The 11,761-nt window shown below is 31.8% G+C and overlaps 1 pseudogene; it reads left to right on the top strand.

The window, feature by feature from the left end:
• Nucleotides 1-11,336: 11,336 nt before the first annotated feature.
• On the top strand, nucleotides 11,337-11,455 carry LOC145296379 (5S ribosomal RNA; annotated as a pseudogene).
• The last annotated feature ends 306 nt before the right edge of the window (nucleotides 11,456-11,761 follow it).

The raw sequence follows: 11,761 nt of genomic DNA on the forward strand, positions 1-11,761 counted from the left end.
TGCCAGTGCGATGCTGGTTATGTTGGGCGAACATCCTTGCATCTTTTGACTCGTATAAACCAGCATGTTCCATCGAAGATCAGACAAGGGAGGATGGGGTCTGGTGGTCTCCCTCCTTCTGCAGCCTTGGACTCTGCTATTGGCCAGCATTTGTTTGACAAACCGTGCTGTGCCGATAGATATAAAATAGAATGGTTCGAGGTGGTACATAGACCGGACTCCAGAAACAATTTAAAGATTTTGGAGTCTGTCTCTATTGCGGTGCGTAAACCTTCTTTGTGCCGGCAAAAGGAAACATCCAACGCATTGTTTCTCTTTGGGGAACTTTGAATTTTTTCTCCCGTTTTTTTTTTCTCCCTCGTTGTGCCAATATTTTAATCGTTTTTAAACGTCAATAAATTTATTTTAGTGTCCCCGTACTTTTGGCACATTCAATAAGTTCCCCATTAGAACTCTTTATTTTCGACATTTCGATTATTTTGTATGCTATCGATTTTCTGCTGATGAGATGATAGACGAAAGTGCTCTTGAGAAACTTCCGCTTTATATATATATATATATATATATATATATATATATATATATATATATATATATATATATTCCTATAAATTCGTTTTTCTTTTGTGTGTATCGATATTCATATTAAACCCCCTCTTTTCTATTTATTTAAAAAGAAAATACTATTTTATTATACATGGGTTGTTGGATTGCAATCACTAGCAAACGATCTAGCTGATTTGCATATTCTTTTAAACATTCATTTTAATTAATCCCCTGTTAGTTTTTTCGGTTTTCTTATGGGATTATCATCTATTACGTGTAATTTTATTCATGCAGATATTCTACATGATTTATACTTGCATAATATTTGCGAAAAAAGTTTATAGTAAACACAAAATTGTTTCCATATATATTTATGTATGCGTATATATTTTTGTTAAACAAATCTATCTATCTATATATCTATCTATCTATAAAAGTAACCGTGTCTGTGTATATGCCTTTGTGTCTGTCTGTGTACATTTCCCTACGTAATAACTCTGTCAATTTTTAGTCTACAGACTCGAAATTCGATATACAGGGTACTGAGATTTGGGAAAATCTATGTGATGTGTTTTCGGCCAGAAATGTGCCTTTTAAGGCGTTAAAGTTCAACGATTTTACCTTTGAGAACTCTACCAAGCTCCTCCGACAATTTCGGGTCTAAACACTTGAAATTTTTGATATAGGTCCTTGGACATGGTTCTAACATAATAACTTTATTTGAGCCCAAAACAATACATGTTAAGGGGTCATAATAGGGGTCAAAGTTTAAAACATTGACCGTTTTTTGTTTGTTTGTTTGTTTTTTTTTTTTGTTTTGCTCAGCATACACCTCAACCCCGGGCAACGCCGGGCCCCCATGCTAGTATATATATATATATATATATATATATATATATATATATATATGTGTGTGTGTGTGTGTGTGTGTGTGTGTGTGTGTGTAAATGATATATATAAACGTATTGCCTTTTATTATATAATGTAGGTATATATGTATGTATATGTGTGTGTAAGAGAGAGATAGAAGCAGGGAGAGATTATGTTACGTGCGAATTAATCAAGGTATATTATCCTTTTATCTTTTTCTCTATATTTGAATCACACAAAATACAACGCTAAAATATTCGTCAGTTTTTGAATCGGAACACGACCCTCTAGTTTATAGTTGACTCGTTTAACCGCGTACGATTTACTATTAAAATCCAAAATACGTCCTTTGGATAACTGGCTTTAAAAAAAACGACCATGTGCCTAACTTTGCTATCGTGGGTGGTGGTAATAGGTAGAGCTTCGATTCGGTGTCAAATATTGATTTTAATAATATCGACAATAATTACTTTTACGTCATCTATTGAAGAAAGAAATGTAAACCTTCATCATATTACTGGCTGTGTTGAACTTTTATTTATTAATAGACAAACATAAAAACACGCGTGCATTTGTGTGGAAGCATGTCCGTCCAAAAGTCGCTTTTCTGATCAAATTTAGATTTCATGAATAGAAAATTTGAAACGTGATGACCTTCCAACTTTGCTGATGATTTAAAAACAGAATATTGAGTTCTGCGTTGAAGGCATGCCAGGAATCACATCTACTTTATTTCAGACGAGTGTTCGCCTTTTGTCTGAATAACTGCGACTTTAAAGCAAAGACTACGAAACACAAACACAACATGAAGAAAAAGCCAAATCCCGCAGAATATGAACTGATCGAGTAAGAGTAAATTTTATTTCTTTTCAGATGTGTATAAAATTGTGCCGCTTACTTTAGAAATTTCATTTTAATTGGTAAATAGGCATAGATGTAATGGACGCATTAAGATACCAAATATTTTCGAATTATCTAAGTAAATGCTGTCAGTGAGTTTTCATCTTTTTACAGAGTCTTTTTTTTATTGCATGTGTCATTTCCCGTGTTTATATTAGTTACAACTGTTCCGATGCGGAGTTGTCTGTCATGGAATCATTTCTATTGTTATCGTCATACAAGTTTACATAAAATTTGGCTTAGTGTTGCAAAAGTTTCATCTTTAACCGAGAATAGTTTTCAAGAATCCGTCCAGTTTTTGCATTTAACCTCAACGCGAAGTAATATACTAATCGGGTGATAAATTATTTAATTATACAATATTTGAACTTTATTTCTTTTAGTCTACCATTTCCTAAGCAGTTTTTTTACATTCTGCTCTGCCAATCTCATAGGCGATTAAATTACTTGCTTTGCTCTTCTAGTTTTCTGTTCAATCACCAATTCCGTTTTCTGTAACGTCAACACTTTTGACAAAAATACTTAAAGATCAGTAATAAAATGATTTAAGATTTGGAGCAGTTTTACAGATTTATTTCATGCTAGTGGGAAGGGTGGGGGTGCCTTTTCCCGGCAGTAAAATACGCTTAAATATGGTATTTTAATTTATCCAGATTTCCTATATATTATCATAGAGTCGTGATTTCAAAAGAAAAGAAAATTATTTGGCTGTCATTAGCTAGAATCGAAACCGATAGAAAAAAAACCCTAGCATTCAAAGCTGGTGACGTTACCACTATACCAACGTGACACGCACATGAACTGATTAAAAATAAACGAAGATGAATGTACAAAATGTAGGACGATTTTTCTTTTCAATTTGACACATTTTGGGGCCCCTTAAAACTATTTTAATCGACTAAAGATCTATAAAAGAACGGTTCATAAAATCCAATCATTTGATGCTCCTAGCACCGCTCTGCGACTTTTAGTTTCGGAAGAGAGATAGAGTTCGAAAATATGGAGACAGACAAAGAGACATAGTGAGTTTTGTAAATTAGATTTATGATTAGAAAAGCGCGTTTCGAGAAAGTAGTTTACATTTTTCTTATATATTTCGAATAAATAAAAAAAAAGTAGTTTGCTTTTCTTATCGAGCACTATCTAATAACCTCATTGAGTTCATTACTTCCTACTTTTGAATATCTCAAGGTTGGATATATATATATATATATATATATATATATATATATATATATATATATATATATATATATATATATATGTATAAAGCTGAACGTCTCTCTGTGTGTCTGGTCACGAATAGGCTCCTATATAGTTGACTATTATAGAAAACTGAGCACATATAATTATAGAAGATGTATCGAGATACAGGAATGGGTATGTTTGATCTGGCATAATGATGATTCATTAAAATTGTGGGGTCTGCATACGCGCCTGGTCCATAAAGTATGGAAATAAAAAATTTAAAAATAAAAAAAAATGTTTACAAGTAGATGTACATAATAATACTTTGATAAGTATGTTTTAACTTAAATAGGGATGGTATAATAAAATTTTGGGGTCTGCGTTCGCGCCTGGCCTCCATAGAATGGAAATAGGCACAAACTTTAATAAAGACTTTTCATATCTATCTGCGTAAGTATACTTTGATAATTGTTTCAGTTTGAAGAAATATGGTATAATAAAATTAGGGGGTGTTCGTCCCCGCCTGACCTCCATAGAATGGAAATATGTCACAAAGTTTACCAAGGTTTTTTAATATTGATCCACAGATCATTGTGATAAGTGTTTCAGTGTGAACAGGTATGGTATAATAAATTATGGGGTTTATCTATTTTATTTTTACTTTCATCAAATTTTGCTTTGGTTTTGATACCCCCAAATTCGAAGCTATTTCTTTACAATCCTTCCTTTTCATAACCTATCATACTTTCATAAATCAGAGTCCATTTTCTGTAGGCTGTTTTTGAACCCAGTCAATGACGGGTTCTTTTGCTAGTACATATATATATATATATATATATATATATATATATATATATATCAATTTATAAAATATATATGGCGATTAAGCTACACTGAATATTCGGCGTTTCATCCACTCTAGCATTCCTCAGGCTTATGCGCATAAGCCTGAAGAATCCTAGAGTGGATGAAACGCCGAATATTCAGTGTAGCCTATTCACCATATATATTTTATGAATTACTAACTAGCTCTACCTACGTATTGAGTACTTTTGAAGTAAATACTTAAAGTTTACGCATAAATCTATACTTTCGTATATTAATTTTATGTGAGTAAATGAAGTAGTTATATATATATATATATATATATATATATATATATATATATATATATATATATATATATATATAACTACTTCATATCCTTGTATTCATCAGTAAAACCATTGAGAAATAAATAAGTAAAATATTTCTGTATATCGTCTCCTCATCCTTGCCTTGACAGAGTTTAAAATAGACTTCGTAGCCTCATAGGAGATGTGCTCTTCCCTGCAACCTTTTTCTCACAGAAGAGATGTTACGAGTTTGTCTCTGCTTTATCGTTATTTTCATGGCAAGTGCTCGGTTGACCTCGGTTGACCTCCAATCTATCGTCCCCCATCGCCAAACTTTCACAAGAAACACTCGTCTAGCTGAAAACACTATCAATAATTCCCCCACTCTTTATCTGTGCCTAAACTTAAACGTAGATTCCATGAACAAAGCTCCTTTCTTAGAAGTGTCTTCCGTTTTATTGCTTTCCAGCTGACTACAATATGATTGTCTTCAAGTCCAACGTCAACAAGTTCTTGATGAGCCGTTCCACTTAAGTTAACAAATTTACCGAATTTCCATTACTAACGATTACTATATTGTCCAATTGACTACTGTACCCTTTTCCTCGAGTGTGGTCTCTGGGCCTTGATAAGTGGTGATGTCTATGTAAATAGATATATATGGATGTGGGTGGGGGTGTTAAAAGTCCACGTATGCTTTTAGAATAGTAAGTTCAAGGTTATGAAAGCTTTTTTGAAGCATGAAAACGATGGTTTTTTTTGGGGGGGGGTTGTATTTAACATCTTTTTTTATATATATATTTTAAGCGGTCCTGCTCTCTTATTCCCCAAAAAAGTATCGAAATGAAAATTAAAGACGTTGAAAAAAAATGGACATTTCTATTTTGGACAGTGTTCATTTCTGGCATCAATGTTCGAAAGAGTTCACGTGAATTATTTGTACCGTTTCGTTTGTGAAAGGAAAATGTATATATATTTTTTTTATTTTTGCAACGCATTATTAGTTATATATATATATATATATATATATATATATATATATATATATATATGTATATATATATATATATATATATATATATATATATATATATATATACATTATTTATGTGTGTACGGGTGTATAATATATCTGTTTTTGTAATATGTATATATATATTTCTGTGTGTAACTTGAATGTATTTTATGTTATATTTATGTGTAATATACGTGTGTATGTATGCATGATATGCACATGTATGTAATATTTGATTTGTACATATGAATATATAGTAATATATGTACGTAGTATACACGCATGTATGTGATATGAAGTGTGTGCATATGAAGGTATATTTCTGGTATTGTGTCTAATAGCAATATGTGTATAAATTTGTGTAATATATATGTATATGTATATGTAATACAAACATATACGTATTTAGGTATGTGCGATTCATGCGTAACGTATATATATGTGGTTAGGTATGCAAATGTATGTCTTTGTGCTACTTTACATACTCATAGTCTACATATATAAATATATATATATGTGTGTGTGTGTATTATTATTATTATTATTATTATTAATAATAATAATAATAATAATAATAATAATAATAATCTCTATATTATTGTTATAATTATCACCATTGTTATTATATCTTTCCTATATTTATTTGCTATTACTTTTGTTTTAACTATTACTATTATTATATTCATAATATTATTTTTACCGTTCAACACATTTGTTTCCGTTCCTAATCATTTATTCAACATATTTAAATAAATTGCGTCTTGCTTTTTTTTTGGGGGGGGGGGGGTCGGTTGAAATGAACGCTAATACGTTGCAGAAATTTTTTTAAATAAATATAAAAAATACAACATTCTTCTTCCACAAACGATAAAAATAATTTAGGTAAACTTTTTCGAACATTGGTGCCAGAAATAAACGCTGTCTAAAATACAAATTCTCAGTTGTTGTTTTTTTTAACGTCTTTCATTTTCATTTCGATATTTTTTTTTGTGAATAAGAGCGAAGGACCGCTTGAAATATAAACAATAAAACATAAAATACAAAAAGAACAAAACCGTTTTCACGTTATGGGGGCTTTTTGAAGCCCTCAATAACCTCGAAATTATATATATATATATATATATATATATATATATATAACTACTTCATTTATTCACATAAATTTAATATACGAAAGTATAGATTTATGCGTAAACTTTAAGTATTTACTTCAAAAGTGCTCAATACGTAGGTAGAGCTAGTTAGTAATTTATAAAATATATATGGCGATTAAGCTACACTGAATATTCTGCGTTTAATCCAACTATAGGATTCGTCAGGCTTATGTGCGAATTCTGTCGTTGCTTCTTGGTTTTTATATATGTTGAGGATTTCTAGTTGGCCAATCAGCTTTCTAGTGTCCACCGCGCCCCTTCCTATCAGCCAATGGGCATGCATTTTATCAAACAAAGGATCTGTTTTAGAACTAGGTTAGTGGCTTTAGGTGGCCGTTCTCCTTCTTTTTTTTATAAATATAAATATACCTATGTGTACACAATAATGCACATATATATACATATATACATATATATATATATATATATATATATATATACATATATGTGTGTGATCGTTTATGTATATTCATTTTTATTTAATTTATTTATTTGTTTGTTTTCTATTGTTATTGTTAGTTTTAAAGCTATTTTGTATCGCTAGCCTAGAGTAAGTTTTACTTTGTGAACACAGTTGTTTGCTATTTCCCGCCTACAGTTTAATAGATTTTGGGGTTCTTTAAAGTACAGGATAGAAAATTTTTCATGGAGGCATAATTTACATGGGTCGTCTAAATGTCTGCATGTGGTAGCTTGTCTCATTATTTTCCATTCGACTACCGGCGAATGTCCGCTTTCTTTGAGTTCCCAGTATTTATTCGCTAGTGTTGTTTTTATACGGTGTTTTTTATTTTTGAATGTGCTTTTGTGGTCATAGTATCGGGTTTTGAAATCTAAGGAAGTCATGCCTATGTAATATTTCTTGCTATTCGGGTTTTCTTTCGCAAATATTGTTGCTTGATAAACTACGCTTTTTGTTAGACATTTATTTTGGACTGGGCAAAGTGTGCGGTGTCTACAATTGCATTTATCTTGTTCGTTATTAGTATTTTTATTTATGGTATGGTTGTTCTTGTCCGGGGTTGGTTTGTTATTATTATTATTATTATTATTATTATTATTATTATTATTATTATTATTATTATTTCTGCTAGTGTTGGTTTTATTTCTGTCGTGGTGTCTACTTTTTTATTGTTTATTTTGTTGTTGTTTACATTGTTTTCATTTAGTATTTTGTTATTATGTGCCTTAATTATCATCTCTAAATTTTCGCAACAACTGTAAGATAACTTCAAGGTATTTTTATTGAATATTTTGTGTAAGGGGTTGGTTGCGGGAAAGTGTTTTTCAATAAGATCTAGAAATTTCTTGCCAAGTTTTGTTTTTAACATTTGATTGTATGAGGCCGTGTACCAAATTATAGTTCTTTTTCTTCTGTTTTTAATTTTATTATAGTTGTTGGTGTTTTGTTGCTTATATTTGATATCGATATTTTTGTATCCACTATTTTTTAGGGCTGTTTCGTAAATATTGGATGACCTGTTAAATGCATTTTCATCGCTTGAGTTATTACTGAGTCTACTTACGATCGAGTTAGGAATATGTTTTATAATTGATGGTGGGTGGTTGGACTTAGGGTTTACGTAAATTGGAGTAGCGTTATCTTTTAAGTATGGTTCATATGTGTTTTTATCTAAGTTTAACGTGACGTCCAGGAAGTTTGTTATTTTTATGTTAGCTGATATGTCCGCTTTTAGGCCTAATTTTTTCATTTCTTTGTGTATGATTTTCTTAAAGTTTTCTCCCTTGACTTTGTTGGAGTTTTTTTTATTATAGCTAGTTCGTCATCTCTATATAGGCCGATATCCGTAGTATCGAATATGCTTGTGAGGGTATATAGAATGAATAATCCCACAAGATCTGATGCATCTGCAGAGTCTCTGGCACCCATCGCCAAATCGAATGAATTTTTCATTTTAGTTTTTATCCATTGGTTATTGTTATTTATTAGAACTGATTTTCTACATTTTTTAATTATGTTGATTTCTTCTGAGGATATATCCGTGTATACCTCGGCAAATTCTAGGGCAATGTTAAAAAGTTCTTCTGATATCGAGGGATAAAAGTCTATGATGTCAAACTGTATGAACGTACATTTATCTTTGTTTTCTATATTTTTAAACCAGGTGATTGCTTCGGTAGTATTTGCCCACTGGTTTAGTTCTAGGTCCTGTTTGATTTGTTTGTTTACTCTAGAAAGTATAGTTTTGCTAATTCTACCTATTTCTGGTTTAGTTGGATTTATCAGGCGGGTGCTGGGATTATTATTAAAGTCCCATTTGTGGTCTTTAAGCAGAATGTATGACTCTCTAGGTTTCAATTTGCCAACTTTATCGCTAATTTTTAGTTTATCGGTAATTTGTTTACTTTCAGTATTTATTATATCTATGTAATTGCATTTGTTTGTGTCTAGTTTTTTTTAGTTTTTTGTAATGTTTTCTGTGATTAGTTTGTTATATTCTTGCTTATCTATTTTATAAAAGTTTCTTGTTTTATCTGCTTTTACAAAGATTTTATTAGAGTTGTTTATATTTCTAACAATTTTGTGTAGTTTCCGTTGGAAATTGTTAGGTTGATTGTGGAATTCTAGGTTTTTAATTACGTTTAAAAGGTCATTTTCAAAGTTTATCAAAAGGTCTACTGTTTTCGCATTTTTAAGTGTTTTAAAACCATAGGATTCTTTTTTGTTTACGTTTTCATTTTTAAGGAAGAAATTTGCTCGCCATCGCATTCGGCGTATTAGTTCATCCGTTTTTTTTTTTTTATTAATTTAATAATATAGCTATGCTTGCTGGGTGTGGGGATGTTTTTTAGCGATGTTTCAAAATTAACTCTTTCCATATCTATTTTTAATGTGGTGAAATAAATTCTTTTGAAAGTGCTCGACTGTTTTAGGAGTTAAGTATAACTACTTCATTTATTCACATAAATTTAATATACGAAAGTATAGATTTATGCGTAAACTTTAAGTATTTACTTCAAAAGTGCTCAATACGTAGGTAGAACTAGTTAGTAATTTATAAAATATATATGGCGATTAAGCTATACTGAATATTCTGCGTTTAATCCAACTATAGGATTCGTCAGGCTTATGCGCGAATTCTGTCGTTGCTTCTTGTTTTTATATATGTTGAGGATTTCTAGTTGGCCAATCAGCTTTCTAGTGTCCACCGCGCCCCTTCCTATCAGCCAATGGGCATGCATTTTATCAAACAAAGGATCTGTTTTAGAACTAGGTTAGTGGTTTTAGGTGGCCGTTCTCTCTCTATATATATAGGTCAATGTGATTGTTTTTATATGTATATATAGCGCTGGTGAATAGCTACACTACTAAAGAAAACATATATGCTGCAAACAACATATACCAAATATCAGAAAAGGAACGAAATAATTGTATCTAATAATAAAATAAATTATTGTTAAAAAATATTGTAAAATAACTGTGTACTAAATAAAACTGAACCTTTTTTAAGATGAGCATAAAAATGAGTGTTTATTCCCAGTGAAGCTCTCTCCCTCTCTCTCTCTCTCTCTCTCTCTCTATATATATATATATATATATATATATATATATATATATGCGTGTGTGTGTAACATATTGCTACGTGACTGCTTCCCTGTAGATTGGCTTCAAAGCCAATGTTATCAAATTTCAACCTAGACGCCCCCATAATTATTCAGACTTTATTCAGGAAATCCTTCCATCTGATCAACCCTCATCTTCGAGTGGCATCTGGCCTTGATAAGTGGGGACTATTTAGTAAAATTTTAGGTCGTTAGAAGCCGTACAATTCTCACTCCAAACTTCTTATTATGCGTAGACGAGCCAATAGTTCTCTAGACAAACGACATTTCAGGGAACACAATGCAGAGAGAGAGAGAGAGAAGAAAGAGAGAGAGAAAGAGAGAGAGAGAGAGAGAGAAAGATTCAAATGTTTTCATAAAGAATGCAATAGATATAAGAGAACGGTGTCATTTTCATTATTTACGTCAACAAAAACGAGATTTGGTCGAAAACAATTACTTGCGCTCGGCCATTTAACAGAAAAGTCAAAGCACCAATTTTAGTATCATTGCTATTAGGCGAAATTCATTCATGTGCGTGCGTGCGTGCGTGCGTGCGTGTGTGATTTTATTTTGTTTTATTTTTCTTTGTAAAACATGGTCATCGCTCTGATGGGTGGATGCGTTACTTTTTCTGAATTAGGTGTTGAAAATTTACTCACTGAATCTAACGATATAAGAAAATGTTGCCGGGTTTGCCGGAGTGTCTTTGTTAATTTTTTTCAGTCGTTGTGATTATTAAATTTGGTAAACATTCGAGAAGGCCTGATTTTATTTCACAATCATGCGTCAATACATATCTACTTTCTTCTTAAAAAAATAGACGTATAATTATCTGGTCATAAAGCACTCCTGCTCTTAGAGGCTCTTTTTACTAATATGGCCCCTGGTATGACTGAAATGATTATACACAAGAGTCGGATATTTAAATATGTCAAAAAAGGGGTGACTTATGAACCATATATACCTCCACTTCTGATGACCATATACGGCATAATCACGTTGCCACACCGGTTCCCGTCAGATCACCGAAGTTAAGCAACGTTGAGCCTGGCCATTACTAAAATGGGTGACCAATTTGGGAAGTCCAAGTGCTGTATGTAGGAGGACGTCGACACTTCCCTGAAAAAAGTTGCAAAAACCTAACGTCGTCATCTCCCCTAACGGGGATATACATGCGGATGGGGACCGTTTGTGAATTTCATACTCTCATGAAACTTCCTCCTTGGGAGGAAGCCGGTTAAACCCTGAATAGGGTTGGTGCTGACTGCACACACACACTTCTGATGACCGTGTGCCTAATATGTAACATTTTTATTTTTACTAAATGTATAATTAAAAATGTAGTATCTGTTTTAATATTACACTTAATCTGTTCTGTCTTTGGTTGCTAAAGGAGACAAAACTCT

Source organism: Euprymna scolopes, chromosome 16 (genome assembly GCF_053919585.1).
Source record: "Euprymna scolopes isolate OS-2025 chromosome 16, ASM5391958v1, whole genome shotgun sequence".
Lineage (NCBI taxonomy): Eukaryota > Metazoa > Mollusca > Cephalopoda > Sepiida > Sepiolidae > Euprymna > Euprymna scolopes.